This window comes from Meriones unguiculatus, chromosome 10, assembly GCF_030254825.1.
Source record: "Meriones unguiculatus strain TT.TT164.6M chromosome 10, Bangor_MerUng_6.1, whole genome shotgun sequence".
In the NCBI taxonomy this organism is placed as follows: domain Eukaryota; kingdom Metazoa; phylum Chordata; class Mammalia; order Rodentia; family Muridae; genus Meriones; species Meriones unguiculatus.
Genome location: NC_083358.1, coordinates 24846219 through 24868730, shown reverse-complemented (window position 1 = coordinate 24868730; position 22512 = coordinate 24846219). Strand labels below are relative to the sequence as shown.

General features: G+C 43.5%; 1 protein-coding gene across 2 annotated transcripts in view; it reads right to left on the bottom strand.

Annotated features, from left to right (window-relative positions):
- Cdh11 (cadherin 11) overlaps nucleotides 1-17078 on the bottom strand; it is a 156680-nt gene extending 139602 nt beyond the window's left edge. For both annotated transcript variants that reach the window (XM_021658818.2, XM_060392147.1), the window contains exon 1: nucleotides 16882-17078. The gene's annotated coding sequence lies outside the window, so the exon portion shown is untranslated. The remainder of the gene's footprint in view (nucleotides 1-16881) is intronic.
- Between the last annotated feature and the right edge of the window lie 5434 nt (nucleotides 17079-22512).

Here is a 22512-nt window from a genome sequence, read left to right as displayed (position 1 = left end):
GAGTACAGGGAATCATAAGAAAGAAGGGGAGTTAGTCTGATGGGGAAAGGATAGGAGCTCCACAAGGACCAAATATATCTGGGCACAGGGTCTTTTCTGAGACTGACATTCAACCAAGGACCATGTATGGATATAACACTCAGAGTAGCCTGTGGTAGCTCAGTAACCAATTGGTTTCCCAAAGTGAGGGGAACAGGGACTATTTCTAACAGGAGCTCAATGACTGGCTCTTTGGTCTCCCCACCCCCGAAGGGAGGAGCAGTCCTCTTAGGCCACAGAGGAGGGCTTTGCAGCCAGTCCTGAAGATACCTGATAAAACAGGATCAGATGAATGGGGAGGAGGTCCCCCCTATCAGTGGACTTGGAAAGGGGCACGGTGGAGATGAGGGAGGGAGGGAGGGACTGGGAGGGAATGAGGGATCGGGACACGGCTGGGATACAGAGTTAATAAAATGTAACTGATAAAAAAAATAAAAAATTAAAAGATTTCTAGATTTGCCATTACAGCCCCAGAATCCAATCACTTTTTTTCCTTTCTTTTCTTTCTTTTTTTTTTTTTTTATGAAGTAAAGGATAAATGCCTTAAGAATTTTGATATTTTGTAAAGGTTGGTGGGTTTTATTTTGTTTGCTCTTCTACAGAGGCTAGCAGGCACTGGGGATTAAGAGATAGAACTAAATACAGAAAGGGAGATTTAAGGAAATCTCTCAGCCGAGATGAGCCTGCAGTCAGAAATAGTCCCTAGGAGTGTCATAGAGGATATAATGGGGACCAGCAGACTTGAAGATCTCCATCTGTACACCCTACAATGCAAAGGCCCCTCACAGGGCAACAGTCAAATCTCTGTAGCAACCAACACTGGCACCTCGGTAGACATAACTATTTTGACAAATGAATTTTTGTTCGATTTCATGCAGAAATTAAACTTGGATTAGCACATTTCCTCACATTTGAGGTCATGTGACTGGCATCATCGATTTTTCTTGGCAGTAAAGTCGGCTGAGCCTTGAAAGAAGTGCTAATACTGGTGGCTCCACTGTTCCTCAAATTGGTGGGCTCCAAATCCAAATCAGCCCTACACAAGAAGGCATGTGCCATGGGGTGCAATCAGTGTCAATTTCTCATAAGGAAACTAACTTCTGGAAAAGCAATGTGATTTAAATGTAAAACCGAGAAAACTGGTGCCTGGATAGTATGGGTATTTTCAGCAACAAGCCAGCACCAGTGTTTTCCCAAGATTAATATTAATCCCATGTATTTATTCAGTTCCCATTCTTCCCGTAAATCTTTTGCTTTCTTTGTTTCAAACACTGTTCACTTAACTGAGCTTGGAACGACATTTTGGAGGATGCATGCAGGGCCTAGAATTAAATTTTTGAGTGTCCAATGGCCAACCATTTGTTCAGTTTTTGTTCTCAAAATAAACAATATGATGCCTAGATGCTGAAAGAGAAACAGAGTCTCTGGTCAAACAGCACACAGGCACATCTATCTATGTATACAGCTTAACCAGAGTTTAGCTGTTATTTTCAATATAGTTTGCAAGCTAGCCTTCTACAGAAGAAATGTGAATCCAGGCAAGGTATGTTAGTTCTTGGACACAGTGAGTTAGTTGAAAATGAAGGGCTCAGTAAAGCGATGCATCCAGTGGTATACAAATGGAAAAGATCCAAGAGTCTAAGATTATGGTAGATCAAAGCACAGACATCTGGTGACCTTTGTTTATTTGTGCAAATCTCTGCCATGTGTTGGCAATTACATTTGTTTTGGAGTGATTTCTTGGAATGTGAATGTGAGTTTTGATGCCTCTTAATGTACTCCTGAAATCCATTTTACGTTATTTATTTGAATGCATTAATGAGTTTTGTCTCGTTAATGAGTTTTGCACCACAACACGCCCCCTCCTCCCCCGGATGTGACTTCCTCTCTATCTTTTACATGCATCCCATCACAGAAAATAGATAGCAGCCACTGATGGATCAAAACTAAGGCCATGTGTCTTCCTTCAGCAACCCGTAGAAGCACGCTATAAACTCTGAGTTTGAAATGCATGCTGTGATGTGATACTCTCCATGGCATCCTCCTTTCATTACGATAGGGCTGGACAGAAGCCCAAACTTCAGGAGGGAATATGAATCCTGGAAACACAACTTCTTACTGTCTAACACTTCTTTTTGAAATATTTAGGTTGTGTGAACACATCACAGAAAACATAACACTCTGTGTCATCTTTAAATCACCCTGGGTGGGGATCGTGCCAAGAATCCATCAATTCTGGATGCAGTAGGAATAGCACAGGAAATGTTTTCCAGATCATTTCAGTCCTGAATTCAAATCCTCTGAAACTGTCTGCATGCCTTCTCTGCCTCTTATTATAAGACTAACAAGAAGGGAGAGAGAGAGAGAGAGAGAGAGAGAGAGAGAGAGAGAGAGAGAGAGAGAGAGAGAAACTACAGAAAGTCCAGTTTCAGACATTCAGTCAAGGACTTCATAAGGATCCATGAGCAATCAGTAATAAGTCTCACGGATTAAGTAGTGGAAGCATCTTACATCTCTTGGTTATAACAGAACAGTACACAACACAGAAACTTGAAGCTCAAATTTAAGTATCTCCTCTTTTGAACTACCTAAGACTAAGAAAAGTTATTTGGCCATCCTTAGTCTTACTTTCCACCTTTTATAAATGGAGATAATTACAGTTTCCACTTCATCAAGGTTTTTCTAAAGATGGATAGAGATAATTCATGGAAAATGCTGAGCACAGTATGTTCATTTTAGCTGTTGCAATAATGGCTCAGTCTAGAGCCCACATCTGCACCGTGATCCTTTTCCTCCTCATGCAGATTTTACTCCTTGGAGTTTTGCTTCTTCCTTATTGTTATTATTATTATTATTATTAGTCTATTCTGGTCCTGAAATCTTTTAACAAAAACAATGAACAGTCCCCTGCTTCATGTCCTAAAAACAACAACAACAAACAAAATTGAAAACAAACAAACAAACAAAATTTCCCAGGACTTAAGGAGTAATGCCCAAAGCTTTGAAGTTTGTATCCAAATAAAGGCTTCCATAAAGGATTCTAAATGTGGGCGCCATTACTTCGTGGGGACATCTACTCTGCTCAGACAATTCCTGTGTGTTCACATTGTGCTGTAAGGGTCAGCAAGTCTTATAGCAAATGGTTTCTGAATAAATACTGGAGTGTCCGTCTATTTTAGAGCTGGAAAGTCCCTAAAATACCACTTTACAGATGAGAAAACTGAGGTCAATTGTCTTTCCATGGTCACACAGCTATTTATCAGCAAACGCTTTGCTGCATTGCTGGCCTGCCTGGAGGGATAGAGCCTCAGAGCAACCTATTAAGAAAAATATTTGTCAGCAATTGGCCACAAACTTGCTGACAAATGATCTCTGTCCATTTGTGAGAAATGGAACAGAAGGTGTGCACCAAGTAAGAACAGGAAATGAGGCTTGTTTGGTTGTAGGTACCAGTTACATTTCAGGCTTGCAGTGCAAGGAATGATAGAAAGGGGTGGGGGGTGATTGCAAGAAGGCTTCTGAAATGATTCCTTGTGATCTGATCTATTATTTACCTCAACCACACAGTCTCTCTATCTGGATTTGGTCCTGACTAATGCTCTCAAATATGCTGATGAGACTGACTGAAGTTGGAGATTCTCTGAGATGTTTGCAGTCAAAATAATGGTGAAGAAACACAAGAACCAACAGTGCATTACTTTGAGGGGAAGTGTGTCTGGTGCTAAGAGAGCTAAACTGTGATTTTTCTCTAAGATAATAACTCTTAGAGCCATGCTTCATTTATATAGTGCTGTTTAGCTATCTAAAAAATGATCAGGAAAATGAAAACTATCTTTTATACCACAGCTGTGTCTATGTATATATGGGAGAGTGAGGTGGTGCAAGACAAATCTCTGTTTATTCTCTATATATTTTAGGAGAAAACACTGTGAATTTGAACCATAGTCATAAACAGACCTTAATTTGTGTTTTGGTTTTGAAGCTTAAAACTAGTTCTGTCACTATATTCAAAGATGTCTCCTTTCAAGACCTTTAACTATCTAGGTTTTCATTACTTATTTTTATCTTATGTGCATAAATGTTTTGTCTTCATATGTATCTATGCACAGAGAAGCCAAAAGAGGGCATTAGATCCTCTGGAATTGAAGTAACAGATAGTTGTAAGCTGCTGTATGGGTTCTGGAAACTGAACTTCAATTTTCTGCAAAAGCAGAACATACTCTTGAAGGCTCTCCCATCTCTCCAGTATTAAACTATGTTGTTGTTGTTGTTGTTGTTGTTTTGTTAAATACATGGGATATATATAAACAAACTAGAAACTGCTGATATTTTCTAGCTTCCCAGGCAACCTCACTTAAATGTGGCTCGTCCTACTGCTCCATGGTCTAGATTGATGTTGGTGTTTACCAGACATAAAGTAATACATAGGGAATGAAATTCAAGGCTCCGAAAGCCCTAACCTGGGCAGCTTAGTATCAAATGCGTTAGGTTCAGATGAAGAATTATATTCATTTTCTTTTAAAATCCCCCATGTGGTTCAATCACTTATCCCATTATATGCACCGTGGAGGCTTCAGTTGCTAAAAAGGTGGCAGAGTTCAAAAGTGAATTAGAAAAATATCATACGGGAATAGTATGGAGCAAATTCCGGTAGGTAGGCAGTTTCACTGTTTGTCCTGCCACTCAGCTTCATGAACTGGAAACTGTCAGCTATTTAGGGCCAAAATAGATGTTGTCAAACTATCAAGAGGCATGCAGACTGCTCTGCCTGGAAGCTGAGGTCTGATTTGATTTACTTGTCCATTTTCATGATGGTTCACTTTGATATGTTCATTCCATGCCACAGAATCCCTATGTATTGTATCACAGGGTTTTTGCAGTCACTTACAAGGCTCAAATCTATGGACCATTTTGTTTACATAATTTCCCCATCCTATGCTAGAAACAATTTCCCATACAAAGGGCAGTCTGTTACACTGCTTTCTTCAGGGGCCCCTAGAAATAAAACATTTTCCACTGAGCTATATCAGGAGGTTCTGCTAAATTCTTAATATTTAGTGCTGCCTACCTCACCAATGCTTAACCAAAATCAAGCAAATGTTTAAGAAAGCTTCTTTCTGTTCTGCTCTATACATCCTGTCTAGCCTTCAAGCAGGACAAAAGCCAAATGCCTCACAAGAGTCTTGCAAGAAACGTGGAGAAATGGAGCATTTGGAGTTGCTCAATTGAAAGCAATTAAACCAAGCTCACAAACTTCAGGTAGTACAGTTCCTGAAGGAACGCTAGAGAAATAGGTTTGGGGAACCACCAGGAATCTCAGGAAAGTGGGGAATTGGACTATGGACCAGACATTGCCATAGAATCAAAAGGGTGGAGGCACCATGGCTACCCTCTCCACGAATGGAAGGTTACCACAACAGAAGCACGACCTCTGCTGGATCTTTATTATTATTTGGGAAATGATACTTCATCCTCAATATCAATAGCTGTCCTCTTACCCCTTAGCCCCCTTCATTCTCCCCCTCTTCCATTTCCTAGTCGTTTCCTTCTCTCTACCTTTCTTTCTCTGTACTTATACACATAAAATATATTGAACACAAATTTAAAACTCTGAGAACTTGGGGTTGAGTTGTTGCTTTGGCTTCCATGAAAACTAGTAGAAGCATATTCTGTTCCTTTAAGACTCTCAGCAGAAGGAAGTGTCTTTTATAGGAACTTTTACAGGAGTTTATTCTCCAAGCACTGAGAAGTGATTCTGTGACCAAATAGAAGATCAAGCAGACAAAGCAGTAAATGTGCACCATGAGTAATGAGTTCCAGACAGAAGGTATTCTTCTGGGACACTGGGTCGCTCAAATTGAAGTCTTGCATGATTTAACATGACTCCAGACATGCTTGCATCTGTGTATCTTAATTTTGTCCCTTTAGTCTGTTTTTGCCAAGAGATGTTGATAAACCAACATAAATCTGAAATTGAGGGAGGTGACAGATATTCTGCATAACAGAATAATGATTTGAGTTTTAAAATATTTGGTGTACCAATTCAATGGAGAACATGTAGCAATATGGAATGCAAAGGTTATTGGAATGATGTTTTGCTATTCGATATGAACGTTGCATAAAGGACTTTTATATGTCAATATAACTTCATATCAGAACCACCTTATAAGGTAGATCACTACATGGTAGGGAAACTGAAAAGTGAAACCATAAAAAAAGAAAATAGAAAGAAAGAAAGGAAGAAAGAAAGAAAGAAAGAAAGAAAGAAAGGAAGGAAGGAAGGAAGGAAGGAAGGAAGGAAGAAAGAGGGAGAGAGAGACTTGCACAACTGGTAGATCTCAGGGCCAGGATTTAAAGTCAGGCAGCCTGGTTTTAGAGTCTATACTATGCATGGGGTGCCTTAGCATGTCTTACATGCGCAGGGACAGGTGGGGAAATGTGACTTAACAGCAGCACATAAGGAAAAACAAATAAACAAACAAAGCGTGGAGCGTAAGTCCTCTGGGTGATGTGGCTGGCAATAAAAACTAATGTAATGTAGCCTCCGGCTGCAATAAAAGAAGTGTATAGAAGAAAGTTGATAATCTACAGTCTAGCTGCTTAGATCTCAGTCTACAATCCTTTTCTGTGAAGAGGTTTGGAGGGAAAAAATGAATGGGCTGTGTAATCTGAACATGTGGGGAACGGAAGAAGCCATCCTGGAACATAAATAACAAACAGTCATAGTGTGGCACAAGAATTACTATTATTCTACATGACACCAAGATCAAAAAGCATGAACTTCAATGAGTCTAAGTGTGGCTCAGCCTAAGGAAGCATTTCTAGCAGTGGCATATGTCAATGGTATTCTTAAGAGGTCAATAAGTTGTACATCAGGAGGGGACCACAACACCTCTAGGCTGTGATGGTAAAAACAGGACCACCTACCACAGTATTTTAATCTAGATAACCTCTAGGTCTCTAACACCCAGGAGCTGGATTAGATCATACCTTCTAAATGCCATCTTTGCTCACTGAGCTGGAAGTACCTTGTCATTCTCTCAGCCCAATATACTAATGTCTCCTTTTACATCACTGACTGCTATAACCTCAAGTTTCATAGAGAAGACTGAGTACTTTCTGCACTATAGATAATTTCAACTCATTGAGAAAACACTCTTGAGATCTTCCCACAACTGTATGTTAAACTCACAGACTTTGATGACAAAGTAATTCATCCCAAGGCAACTCCTTACAGAGGTAAATTAAAGCTACCATCATAGTTTGGATCTTGACTCCCCACAAAACACATGTGTGAAAGAATTTCCTTGATATGGTGCTATCGAGAAACAAAGGAAACTTCAATGGGTGGGACCTAAAGGGAGATCTTCAAATATGGGGTGTACCTTTGAAGGGAACTGTCTTTTCTTCTCCCTAATTTTTGCTTAATAATAAAGTAAGAGATTTGCCCCCATGATTAACATCTACCATCATGAGCTGCTTGTCATAGGTCAAGCCAAAAGAACCAGTCCATCACAGACTGATTTAAACTGGGAGCCCAAATAAGTTCTCTCCTCATAAAAAAAAAAAAATCATACACCATAATACAGTGTGTTAGTCATAGGAAGCTGAGTAACAGTCTCAGTTTATTTATCCTCAATAGAACCAAGGAAAGGAAAACCATGGGAAAATCACTACACAACCGGAAAGAGCTAAAAGCTGAGACCAAAATGCCAGAACCAAGTACAAAGCACTATCAAATAGCATAGCAAATTGACTATAGATCCCATGTAAGAGTCATGTAAAATCTCACGGTTTAACTGTCTAAGGATGTGACACGCTTCTTCTTTACACAGCCATGAATTAAACAATGTTTTAAAAACACAAGATCAAAAGTACATTTAATAAAATTATTTTGAAATTTAACACACACACAGTGTGTGAATGTGGGCTTGTCCAAATGCACTTGACTTTTGCTTGCAGATAGTGCAAAGAGATTGCATTGAAAGCAAAGACACCCCCTTCATTGTCAGTAGCAGATACTACTATCTGCTATAGGATTATAGATACTACTATAGGATTAGATACTACTATATATAGATACTACTATAGGATTTCTGAGAGTTCTCTTTGATAAAACCAAGTCCTCAACCCTCATTACAGGAAGGAACCCACATAGTCAGCCTCAGTGGTCACAGTGCAGCAAAAAGGATCGCCAAGCATGCCCTTTCGTCAAATTTCAGGAGGCAGTTGGGAAATGAGCATGGTAGAAAATCTCATCAGTTTGGTTAGACTGAATGATAGGAACATCCCAACATGGTAGCCAAGCTTTGGTGCCTGCATATGGATCCCAGCGTTGTTTTTCCCTGCTGTAGAAAACCAGACATTAATGTTTTCACTCTTTTTGATGCTGACCATACTCTCCCAGTGTGCTTATGGGTAGGAAATCTGAAATTGCATAAAATCCTTTTAGCATAACGCTACACTGGCTTAACGCTCAGTAAATTCTAGAGTGCCACAGTTATGGAAAAGCATTTTCTAATATCTGTAGGATTATCAGGAAAGATGGAAAAATATGCTGGGACACAAAGTTTAAGTTCGGGAAGGAAGTTGCTCAAGGAGGCATTTCAGCCACCCCTTCAATAGACAGAACAAAGCTAAGGAATCCCAGCTTCCTGAGGGGTGGTTAACAGGCTGCCATCCATTGAGGCATTTAAGATGCCTGTAGGATCATTGACAAGAAGAAACCCTGCTGAGAAGGGATTAAACCAGAAGCTCTTGGAAGTTCCTTTTATGGATAAGATTTGGGACTGTGCAGAGTGCTAAAGTCACTGCATGATTAACTCGTATTTTCTGCCATATACGTTGCCCCTGATTGCTAGGGAGGCCCAGGCGTGTGACACACATCTCACATAGTAGGAAACTGCTGAGCACTGGGACTCCAAGTAGGTTTGCGAACTCAACCTCAAGGGTCTTTAGTTTCCCTGAGAACTATCTCCCTCCCTCTCTGGTAAATAGTTGTTCATCCCTGCTCCCATAGAAGTTGTATAGAATGACAGAAAGATGCCATCAGCATGTGGCACATAGTAGGAACTCAATAAGTTGGCTTTATCTGTTACCTCAGCCACCAGCACATATTCTTGGTCACTGGCAGGAAAGGTCAGCAGAGAATACTGGCCTGGGGCAAGAACAGAGGCCTCTAGTAGGATGTGGATGGAAAACAGCAGGGCAGCATGGAGGGCCCAGGCTGGCTGAGATATGGGTATAAAAATGGTTGAGAAGCCAGTAAGGTTGCAAAGAGAGTGAAGCCCCTTGGACTTTTTAAGTAGAAATCAAGTCCCTGTGTTTTCGTCTGGGCCCATAAAAGACAGAATCATAAAAGACAGATATTCTTTGTGGGGCACAAACTCTGTCAGTCGCCTTCTCTTCAGGAGTTAAAATTGTCACTGGCAAAAGCCCTTGAAATCCTAAACTACATTTACCTGAAAAACAAACAGGAACAGTCTTGAAATTGAGACGATTTATCAAGAGACTAATTATCTTTTAAGCTAGTCTGGAATAGTAATGAGCCGTTTTTACACGAAAGCAGACCCCTGATGGATATCGCCGCATCACATGCTCCGGCAGCTTTCCCAGGAAGACCGTCCTTCAGGGTAACTTCCCACAGAAACCCATATGTGCAGTGAACAGTGGGAACAAAACCTGCACGGGTACAAAGGAGGCAGGCCCTTTCCAAAAGCCGTAACTACCTCCAAAATCTCCACGGCCTCCTGAATATTCTAAAAGGAAGAAGGATGGAGCGCTTAAATACATGAAATCATTCAAAAGAGGCAGGCGCTAACGAACACTCCATCACTTACTGAGAGATGCCCCAATCTAGAGCAAAGATTTACATCTAATCACTGAAAAGAGGAGCTGCTGGCTGTCATCGTTAGTCTATGAAACTGAGTCCCGGTTCTGAGTGTGAGCAAAGGGCCGTGTGTGCGCATGCGTGCCCGTGCGTGGCCGCGAGCACAGGTCACGCGTGCGGATGCCGGTGGGGCCCGCAGACAACTTTAGACAGCTCAGGTGTCATCTACCCGGTTTTGTGAGACAGGATCTCTCGCTGAACCCAGAGCTCACTAATAAGATAGGCTGGCTGACCAGTAAGCCCCAGGGATTTGCCCGTTTCTTCCTTCCTGGTACTGGGATTACAAGTCCATGCCACCGGCTTTTCAAATCTGTTCTAGTGATTGAACTCGGGTCCTTGTCTTTACTCAGCAAGCGCTTTAGTGACTGAAGTGTCTCCTCACCTCGAGCTCTATTTTTGCAGCCAATAGCTTCAGTGTTCATTGGGGCTCGCTAGGCATCGGGCTCAACTTGGTTTTCCCTTTGTAACAACCCCAGGACACAGAGCTGCTTTTCTAAAAGAGGCATCTGAGTCTTTGCCTGGTTTGTTTGTGAATTTTCAGCAGATATCCATCTACAAATGCAGGACACTTAAAGTTCTGAACAGATGTGACTGGGAGTAGGATCAGCCAAGCAGTGTGCTCTCCGTGAAAGACATACACGGTGACTTAAAAAAAAATCATTGAGTAACCAAAATAATAATACTTGAATGCAAGATTTTAAAGTTAAAATTAATTGGAAAGGGCCCAGAGAGATGGTGCAGTGGTTAGCAGCACTTGCTGCTCTTATGGAGAACCTGGGTTCAGTTTCCAGCACCCACATGGGCGCTCATAGCTCTCTGTAACTCCAATTCCAGATGATCCCATGGTTTCTTCTGTCTTCCATGTGCGCCAGGCACACACATGGTCTACATGCATACGTGCAGAGAAAGTATTAATAGACATAAAATAAATGAAAATATACTTTTAAAAGATTATTGGAAATAAATCCATAATGAATAAAAACCAACATTTTGAATAAGGGTAGGCTTAACACTGCAAATTCATGCCTAAGCTCAGCTTCCTCATCCTTATCCTAAGCATGCTACTGAACAAGGTTACCACCATGTTTAAAAAACCAGACCAAACTTCAGTGGTGATAAAAACCAGCCTAACTGTTCCACAATATGCCCATGGGTAAAATTTTTCCCAAAGACCGAGTTCCCAAGGTTTGATCGTCAGTTCTAGCTGCACTCAGTTTATTCATATATAGAAGGATAATCTAACATTGATAGCCAGGCCACTATTCAAATTCTCACTTCACTGGTAGACCCTAAGGAGGGCTGGAAACAGATCGCTAATACTACTCAGCTTTCTTTGACACATAGGTCAACATTATATTAAGGGTTACAATGGGCCGAAAGTCATTCCTTACAAAAGAACTGTACAGTGAGAGGTGAGTTTAATATGTAAAAGTCACTCCAGCAGAATGGACCAGATCAGGAAGTAGAGGATTTCATTCATTCTGCAATAGCAGGGAGAATCTGATAAGAAAGCAGTGTTCATTCACAAACACTCTTCAAGGAGTACACAATTACAGAAGACACAGAGTAATTCTCTGTTTGTTGCTCATGATTGCCAGTTGAGTCATTTGGAGAAACTACGGGCTCTGCACCCAAAATGTTCTACCTGGGGACCTTGGGAGATAGACAAAAATTAGAGAGCACTATAGACATTTGTGATTGGCATGCCATGAGAAACAACCCATCTGTCTCTCTCATTCTCTCTCTCTCTCTCTCTTTCTCTCTCTCTCTCTCTCTCTCTGTTTTCTTCCCTTTCTCCTTCTCTTTTGTCTCAGATTTCTTTCCTATCTAACATCCGAAGATGCCAGATTCTCTGCCTGAGCTGAAACCTTGAACTGACAGGCTAGGAGAACAACACTTTCTCTCCGAAAGTATTCCAGATCTCTCCTCCAGCCAAATCAAATGACAATGGAATTTTGTCTACAGTTCTAAGGTGCATTACTCACAAGCCCTTGGAATGTAAAATTGCCTTTTTTAAAAAGTTAAATCGACTATCTGATACTGAGCGAACACAGTCTACAAAACACTTTATCTCACTTTCCACTGAGTGACTTAATAGTCCCTCCCATAATCCAATTACATTGATTCCTTATCTATCAAATGTCCACAAATTCCAACACAGTTCAGAGTTGCAAAGAACGCTACTGCTGAACCAACAGGGAGGCAGCTCTATTCAGTTGTTTGTTTGTTTTTTTAATACAGAAATATCCACTTAAAACAGTACTTATTTTTAATAGAGCTTTCCTCTTAATTATGACATGGCATTAGTTCTTTCAGTTCTTCTGAACTTTCATAATGATGCCATCAAACAGTAACAGATATAAATTTCTATAAACTGAATTATGCAATTTAATCATAAAACATAATTTTCCTATCCCTGAAGAAAGAAAAAAACCTCCATGATTAAACTCCAGTGATCGAGGACTAAATTCAAATTAAATTTTAATCTGTGTTAAAGTTAGGTTTTAAACAGTAGCATCAGGAATGATTTAAGAGTAATAATAAAACATTTACTGCTATATTAAAAGTCCACACTCAAAGTATTTACCAAAAATTTAACTGTAGTTCTTTTTAATATTTTTGCAAATTGCAACTGTCTTGCAGATGTCTTTAAAACCTCTTGAAAGAAGAGGTAATGTTAATGCAGAAGTATCTGAAACACTCCCTTCCCCCACCTCCAATTCATTCCATGTCTTTCCCGGAATCAAAACGCTCTTCTTGACATTTTGTTTGCCAAACAAACAAAGACACTATCATCCATCCATCCGTCCGTCTATCCGTCAGTCCGTCCGTCGGTCCTTCCATCCATTTGGCAGATGGCTGCCTCAATGGGAGATAACCTTATTTAAATCTCTCCCTAGTCCCTACTCTGGCTTTGATTTAAGACAATCTCAAGTTCCAAAATTTCCCAACTTTCTAGCGAAGTCCAGAGTGAGAAGAACAGACTGCCGGTGACAGGTCCTGGCACTAGGAAGATGCTCATGCACACAATCCACCGGAGCAGGAGCCTGAGCCGCAGAGACAAATCTGTCCTCTCTGCAGAGGTGCAGACAAGGCTAGAAACAAAACTGCTTTTCATGGCGCCCTCAAAAGCAGAGGGGCCCCGAGTAAAAAGTTGGAGAAGGTCACCATTGCCCTCTAGTGGCCAAAAGTGTAATCTTCTGCAAAAGAGTCCATTTCCAGAAATGCACATGACTCTCAATGTCAGGGTAAAAAGCAGAAAGATGCTTAGTTATCCTCCTCCACTGTTTTCTTTAGACCTTCCTGCTCAGAAAGAAAACTGTAGGTGACCATAACAGTAATCCTGATGCACTAGATGGGGAAATCACAAAGTTTCCAGCTTTTTCCTACTTTTCTTCTTCTTTTTTTTTTCCTCCAAAAACAAACCTGTGGATTTTCTTCCTTTTTTTCCATTAAAAATTAACATTCAGTTTTATATAGGTTAGATTTCTTTATATATTTCTTGAGCACCAACTTTAAGTGGAAATGTTAATCGTTTCAAAATCAAAACAAAGGACAAGAGCTCTTGACAGATTTGCCAACTTCTGGTGATATGACGACCAACTTTGGTAAAGAAGAAATTCATTGAAAATATGTTTTGGTGCATTAAAATCACAGAGTAGTGAACAAATAAAGTGAATGTATATTTCTAAGGAAGTGCTTAGAAATTCATAGCAAATCTGTGGACTTGATTGTGCAAGAAAAATGTTCACTATCTTATCTCAATTCCACATTCCACGGGGTGTATTTTGTTATTAGTAACATGTGTGTGTGTGTGTGTGTGTGTGCCTATAGTCAAAGCAAAAAATAAAAGTCAATTTTGAAAATAAGCTCAAATAAACATAGCATACGTTTTGAACTTCCAACATAAAAGCATTGAAAACGAAGACTAAAATTCGTAAGTTTTTAGGTTGTTTAGGTGGTTCGGAAAAACATAGGTTTTCATATAATAGATCAAAGTTTAAGCCAACTGTCTGCTTTCTAAGTTAATGACATCCATAGGAAAGGTTTCAAGACACACAAAGCTCATGGGAGTGTAGTTTTTACCATTGTAAATCAAGCCATAAAGTCAATGTCATGGTGATTCCTATATGAGGATTTCCAAACCTGAATCCTGACAAAGCAGCCTTGTAATTCTATTCAAAACTGAAAGAAAAAAATATGAATTATGAAGACATGTGCATTAAATGGCCATGAAATTGATCCATATTTCCCCAAATGATGACATAACTTTCCCCCTCTGCACCCTCCTCTCACAGATGAGCATTCTGGAGCCACCACAGTAAATGGGAAGATATGAGTTCTGTGCCATAAAAAAGGAAAAAAAAAATAGAGCTGTAACTTTTTTCCAAATTAACAAAAGATTGCATCTTAATTGAAAATAGAATTTAAGTTTCTAGTAATTTGCTGTGGTGCACTGATAAGTGTTCTGAGCATAATGGAAGTTCTGGAGTGTTATCAAGATAGCCCAATGCTTCCACAAGAACTATTTTTAAATGCTTCTTCCCTCCTTCTACTCTTCCTCCTCCTTCTCCTTCTTTGCAATAAACCCACTTTGAACATATCTCCAAGTCCAACCTCACCAGATTATAATTTGTTCATTCTCCTACTCGGAGAGGTGGAGATGATTCTCCCTCTCTCTGCCTCTCTCCCTCTTTCTTACACACACACACACACACACACACACACACACACACCATATAACATCCTGACCAGTATATACAGAGTATATACAGTTTTTGAACTAATAATTAAAATAATTTCAGTAACTGTTGGTTATTAATAAAGGTAAAGTAGAGACACCAAGTACTTAAGATGCAATGGCCTGATCTCAGAGAGCAGGATGCAAAGCTCATTTCCACACAGCAAAGTTTCCTGTCCTTTGGATGCCTCTGCCTTCTCTCTACTGAGCACAGCTCACATTCCTTTGCACTAGGCAGGATACATGTTTTGCACAGCGGGTTCGAATTCCAGAGCCTAACTAGCCAACCCTAAAACTTCAGAGCCAGAGATTGTTTAAGAAACTTAACGTGCCTGTGGCTTCATGGTCCCTCTGGTATTAGCCACAGCTATGCTCCTTTGTTTTGCAACTTTTTTATCCCTTTGTTCTACTAGAAGAAGACCAACTTGCCAGGATTGAGCATCCCTTTCTAAGTTCGGGGGCTCCTGTCTCTGGTACATAGGAAAAAACAATTCCAACATTATTGAAATGAAGGTCAGTCCCTTCTCTGTTTCCTCTGCTGGCCTTAAAGGCGCTCTCTCACTCAGCTCAGCCTTGCTAATATGCTGATGCGGTGAGAAGGGATATCCTCGGTCCTGAGAACACGTCTGCATGCTGGTCCCCTGGAAAACCCAGACACACCACAAAACCCTTGATGTGAGCTGCCAGCCCTAGCGATAAGGAAATTGATCTCTCAGCTCGCCAGATTAATTATCACTGCTCTTTGTGATTAAGCAGAAAACTTACTGCTTCTTCGTACACAGATAAGAACGATCAGAATGAAATAGGAAAAGATTTGGGAGCCATCATAAAAGATTTCTTGAAGAAGAAAAGGAAGGGGAGACTTTAGACAAATCTCTACCCTCCCGCAGTACGAGGCTTTCATTAACAAACCCACTCCCAGCCCTCAGGGACGACCCTTCGTCGTGCAGAAATGGAACTGTTAAATAATTAGAAGATGCGATTTCTCCATAGCAGTGCGATAGCCCGTGAAATTCCTGCTGCATTATTAGCAAAAGCAACAGGGTTTTTTCGACCATCTAGAGAACCTTTCATTCGCGGAAGGTAGAGTGCGGAGCCCTGGAGAAATTCTGGCCTTGGCAAGAAAGAGGGAGCTGCAAGCTGGACCCGCGGTCTCCTGGGTCTCACTTTCTCCAGGGACTCTTAGCATCGCGGAGCGAAAAGACCCTGCCAAGGCGAGGCTGGGTTGGGGCGAGAGGGAAGGATGCTCCAGCCGCCACCCCTTTTCCGCTACTCCTGGCTGTTCCTACACAGTGGCTCGGAGGCCAACCGAAGGGAGGGAGGCCGGGCGTGCGGAGGAAGAAGAGCAGGCTTGGAGCGCTCCGGAATCAAGCGCAGGCTTTCGGGGAAGGTTTGATTCTCAAAGTTAACAGTGACCCTGGAAAGCTTCCTCTGGCGCAAGCCTGAGGCCAGCCCGTGTCTGAGCGGCTCGCAGACCATCCCCTGCACGTCTAGTTGCTTCGTAAGGGTGAAAGGAGCCCCGGAAGAGACGCTGGCTGGAATTTGGAAACCTAGTGCGCACCGCAGCCTCCGGCCTCGGAGCCGCAATCGACAGACCCCGACCCAAGCTATCAAAGTGCGGCCAGTCGCCGCTCCCCTCCTGGACGCCTGCTTTCTTCTGGGCTTTCCCCTCACTCTCTACGCGGGGACTGAGTCGTGGGGAGCAATCAGTGGAGGTACTGGAAGACCCCCCCTTGGAGCCCCGCAGAGAGCAATCTCGCCTGGGGACCAATCGCAGCCCCGGCAGGCGAGCACCGCACAGGGGTTGACTTTCCCTAGAGACGTGCCGGGAGCGGTCTGGTCTGCGCGTCCAGAGCTCAGCTCTGCAGTTCCTTGCCCCAACCCAAAGCAAACCCCCTGTGCGCCTTGGTGCGACCCCCCCCCCCGGGGGGCACATCAAAGAGCAAGGGTGCCTCTGGCGCACATCTGGTGCCTCAACCCCCTGCTTTGCCTGCGCCCACAGCTGGCTGCCTTCTCTTTTTCTCTGATTTTTAAAACAAATATTCTTTACCCCCCCCCCGCCCCAAACACACACACAAAAGCCCTCCCGCTTTACGTGATCTCCAGCAACCCCATCCTGCACCCCGTCCACAGACAGTCTCCTCCAGAAGCAATTCTTTCCCCTTTTCTGCCTACTCCGAGAAGCCCCATCTAGACTGGCAGAGCGCCTCACCTGGGGCCCTTGCGGGTGGACGCGACCTCCAAGCCGGCGGTCCCTGGCACTGGGCGAGCGCAGCGGTGTCAGCCCGGGCCCCGGTCCGAGTCCCATTCACAAGTCGGCGGCGGCTGAGAGCTGCCCCCGCGGCATCTGCTCCTCGGCCCGCGACGCTTCCCTCAGCTGGCGGCGGCCGCGGAATGAGCCGCGGAGCGCGCTAGTGGCAGGAATGAGAAACTGGGGGGGGGGGGGGAGGTGGCGGGCAGGCGGGCGGGTAGGGGGGAGGAGGAGGGAGGCCGCCGCTGGGAGGGAAGGGGGGCGGAGAGGAATCGGAGCTGCTAGACGCGGAGAATTGGGCCTGGAGGAGGCGACGGATGCCTACCCTGTCCGCGCCCCTCCCCCCCCCGGGGGCCCCGCGAGGTGCCAAAGCCAGGAATAGGTGGCCGCCCCTCCTGCCCCGGGTCGCAGAGCTTCGTCTCCTGTGGGGGGCTCAGACAGAGTCTGGAGCGACTGAAGTTGGGCTCCAGGGATGCACAGCCAATCAGGAAGGGCGACGGAGAGAAGCAGGAGAGGGCTTGGGAGCCCCCATTTTTCTCTTTTGCTGAAATCCGCTCCAGCTGGACAAGCTAGGGCCTCGACCGGCTGGCAGGCAGGAGGGTGGATTGGATGGGAGGCTTCGCCCAAGTACCGGGAATTGGGGAGCACATTTTGTTCTTTATCAGTGGGCACTTTACCCTCTGGGAATCCCTCCCCGTTGATCGCTCCTGCCCAGCACCCTCCCCAGCGAGCCTTCAGCACCCCAACACCTATTGCAAAATCCTCTCTTAAGGAGAGAGCGGTGAAGACACTAGAAAGGGGCGTTAAGACTTGGGAAGAACTCACTCATTTTCCCTAAATTTCTTCTACCCTACATGCAAAGCCTTCCTTAGGGTCAGCCACGCCTGGGGTGTTCCCTGATTTCTGCTCCAGCCGAGTAAAATCAACACCCCCATCTGGTAGTTTCACTTGTTGCCTACCGGAACGGACACCACAGTGCCTCCCGCCCAACCCCAAGGCCCCCAGAGAGAATGCCATTCGGCCAGACGATGGGCCTAACTGAAGAACTAGCTGCACCCTGACTCAGCTTCCTGTTTGTCTTCTCCCACAAGGACCCACGATTGCAAGGGATACCCCAACCTGCTACCCGTCCACTGTAAGGTGTCTGGGCAGAGGAAGCGTTGGCGCTTCGGGCGGGGGTGGAGCATGCCAGGGACTGGGCTGGTACCTGGTACCAGGTACTCTTGGTACCCGGTAGCAGTGTAGGGACCCGTACTGTGAGTGGGGGGACTAAGGATCCTTGCATCAATGGGGATCTCGTGCTAGGACAAACTACCAGTCTGGAAGGTGGAGGAAAGAGTTTCCAGTGGGTGAAGAATGAGGAGGGTCGCCGTGGCTTGGGATCGGCGACCTAAGTAAAAGAAGAATAAAAACACAAGGGGAAAACTGGGTGATGCAGCAAAAGCAAGAAAGACCGAGAGGGGAGTTTAATGGGAACAAGTCAAAAAGAGGCCGCTGAAGGAAGAGAACGCCAGGACCCAAAGCGCTTGGGAAGGGCCCTGGAGAACAGATGGTGGCTGAACCCCAGCACCAAAGCAGTTATCCACCCGCCCCGGGGACCTGGAACTCTCACGAATTCTTTGGTTCCCCTTGGGCTCCAGGCAATGTGATCAGAAACTAAGGCGCAGACACGACTGCAGGAATATCGGCCCTGTGTTTGCGTTTTACGCAGCATCTCCGGGTCCCTGTGACACTGGGTGCCGCCGCCCCCCCCCACGCCAGCTCCCAGTCACCATCCTGCTGGAAAAGGAAGAGCCTGTCATTCCTTGTGGACGTGGCCTTTAAACTGCCCACTCTTCTTCTGGGAAAAGGGGGCGCTAAGCTTTCAGCTACCCACTTTGCTTATCCCTCCACGCATCCCGCTTCCCTCACTCCCGACCATGCCCAAAGTGCCAGGCCTCCCACCGCCACAACACGCGCTGCCGCGCAGCAGCTGCTGAGCGCTGGGCTGTCAAGTACTTCTCTGGAGAGTGCGAGCTCTCTGCCTGCGGCTCCTGCAGCAGGACCTAAGCCCCATCCACCATTAGGCTAAGTTGTGCTTTCTTCTTGATCTCTTTGGCGCTGTCTTAGACCAGCAAACTTTGGGCACAGCTCAAGCCATCACCGGAAAACCCCACTGTAAAAAAACAAACAAACAAACAAACAAACATAGGGACTGCTACCTAACCATTCCCACCTACAGGTGAAGTTACTGCGAGGGAGGAGAGAAAAGTGTCCTACTAGCCCTAGTGTTTACTCCAGTGTGGCTGTAACTGGGCTACAAACCGTTGTCTGTATTTTCCAATCTTTTCCTAGTGGCATGAAGGGAGCAAAGAAAATCTACAGCTACCATCAATCTAAACACTTGCTAGAGAGAGGCTTAGACCTGTGACAATTAGAGCACCCATGAGGAATCAGTTTGGGGTGTGTCACCTGTGATGTGACTTTAGCTGGGAATTGCCCTCTGCTCTCTGTTTCAGAATTCGTCAAAGTAACAGCAGTTGTTCTTCAGAGGATCTGCTTCATGAGTAATAACATCATGGAATTTTAAAATTAAAGTTAAATTTTGCTTCTTAGGTTTTAATTGTGCACTTGAGTCAGAGCTGTGTAGTGGATAGCAGACGTGAACAGCCTTTGCACGATTCTATGCCAAGAATTCTATTCAAAATCAGAGAAAACATGCTGTAGGATGATTGGCATGTGAATGTTCATAGATGCATTAGCTACAATGTCATACATATGGGAAACAAAGCAAATAGGCTTGGAGAATTGGATTGGATTCATAAAAGATGATGTACCCATTCCATAGAATATTACTCAGTAAGGGAAAGAAAAAGGATACTGCTGCTGGTTACATCAAGGCAAATGCAATACCACAAACTGCATAATTTCATTAATATGTAATATCTAGAAAAGGCAAGGTTACAGATGCAGACAACAGATCAGTGGTTGCCTGAGATTGAGGTTACAAACAGGGTTTGGCTATTATGGAGTAGGGATGAAAGCAGTTTCTGTTCAGAAATGTGGAGAGTAAAACAACAAAGATGTCTGCACAAATTTGCTAAAAGCCCTCTGATGATATTTACCAGGCAAAACATATTTCTTTTAGAGCATTCTGTGACCTGCAACTAAACCTCATGAGGGGAACTTCTTGCAAGGCATTTGAAGAGAGAAAGAAAATATATATTTTTTCCTTATGGAAACATAGCCATAGGTTTATTTGGTAAGTTCTGTTTTAGCAGCTGCATTGGAGAGTCTTACACAGGTTAAAGTGTACTAGTTCTACTAGCCCTAGTATTTATCATTCTCCCACCTACCCACACACTCTAACTCTCATGCCTGATTATTTTTTAGGAACTCAAATCAGACATTCTAGCCCCTTGACTTGCTAGGCACACCTACACAGCTCAGAGTCTGCATTTCAGAGGGGATTTTTTTCTTCTTTTTTTATGACTATGTTAGGATCTGTCTTTGAAATCCATATTAAGCACTCTGGTAGAGTAATGTGTGATTTCCGTTCAGACTGTAAAAGGAAAAGAAGAAGAAGAAGGAAAAAGGCAACTCACCAACTTCCATCAGTACTACCAAGTTCTGGTGCTCATCTTCAGTGCTTTTGCTTTGTTTTCAATGGATGAAGCTAGGGTTCAAGGTTGCCTGTGCCTTCCAATCCAAACCAAGAGTAAGTCAAATCAGCCCCCTCTAGTCTCTGTCTCTATCTGTGGAGCAGAGCTGATAATTTCCTGTCTTTCCATCATCAAAGGACCAGAGCCCTTTGATGTGTCTCTCCTCTGACTCTGAAGATATCCAGGGCCTACACTGCTATTCTTTGTTTATAGTCAGAAGTTCCAGGCTCCCCAGATCTTCTAGAAACTTCTTGCCCCAGTAGGCCCCATGGTAATTAGACCTTGAAAGTAAGGAAAAATCCAAGCAGGGGTAAATGTCCTAAGATTTAGCTTCCAGACATGCATTCCCCAGGGAGAGATGACACGTGGAGAAAGATGGAATAAGAAAACCATTTTTGAGTCACCTCGAAAGAAAGAAGATAAAAGAAAGGAATGAAGGAAGGAAGGAAGAAAAAAGAAAGACAGATCATAAGAGTCATGTGTCTTTGATCTGTGTCAGAATCCCTGTGTCTGTCCCTGTTGTATCACATTCCTGGAAAGACTTAAGCAAACATCATCTCATTCCAGACCAAAGTAAGGATACCACCAAAGTCCATCCTGGTGAACTAGTGAGTTTATTGGGTTTACTTACAGGAGCAGAAATCACCCAAAAAGATCTCTATGACTGAAGGCCCAACCCAGCATGACTCATCAAAGAACTCCAAAGCACACTGCTTGTCACACAATTAGAAGCAAGCAGTGTGGCTTCTCTGAGAATTGCTCCTAACAGCTTTTATGGCTTATTATATAAACTTTGAAAAGGAGAAGCAAAGTGAATCCGATCTGTTTCAGGGGCTTCCTAAAGCTATTGAATTGTTTCTTTCCTGGCTTAATGAATTTCCTTGAAGGGTAAAATGCTTCACCCTAAACCTTTAAGAGCTTCTCCCAAAGACAGAATGTTTTCACAGAGGAAACTGCTACACACAATCACTAAATAGCTGTGTGATTTTGAACAGTTTGTTATCTATCCTCAAATGTAGTTTCTAGATTTGCAAAATGGGACTACTGCCTGAACTTCAATTGCTGTGGCGTTTTGGTGCCTAAAAGTTTGGAAGCAGTAAATGAGGTGCCTTAAGCAGAGACTAAACAGATAGTTATTGGTTATTATCAATTGTTAGATTTAATCACTGTACTATATTGATCTGATTAAAAGGAATCCATGTTGTGATTATGGATTATAATTGTGAGAATCAGCAATATAAATCACAGCCTAGAATATTATCACTGTTGAAAGCTGTATGAACCCTACAGTTTGCAATGGCATCAGGGGCAAAAGCGCTCTAGGTGCATTCCTATGTCTGACACAAATTCCTATAGTTACACTGGACAAGTGACCCTGTTCTCTAAGCCTCGGATACCATTAAGCTATGGCTGAAAGCTTATCCAAGTTGAGCTCCTGGGTCTCTGGGTAGGGGGTATGCTTCTTAGAGAGTTGAAGTTTTGGAGTTAAACAAGATTTGAACACAGGGGTCTTCCCAGAGACCCATACGCCAACCAAGTACCAGGCATGGAGATAACCTAGAACCCCTGTGCAGATGTAACCCATGGCAGTTTAGTGTCTAAGTGAGTTACATAGTAATGGGAAGGGGGACTGCCTCTGACATAATCTGATTGGCCTGCTCTTTGATCACCTCCCCCTGAGGGCAGAGCAGTCTTACCAGGCTACAGAAAATGATAATGCCGCCACTCCTGATGTGATCTGATAGACTAAAATCAGAAGGAAGGAGAGGAGGACCCCCCATCAGTGGACTTGGGGAGGGGCATGCATGAAGAAGGGGTAAGGAGGGTTGGACTGGGATGGGAGAGGGAGGGACTTATGGGAGGATACAAAGTGAATAAAGTGTAAATAATAATAATAAAAACCTGTTTTTCTCTTCATTAAGGGCAAAGCATCTCAGAGGTGCAATTCCTC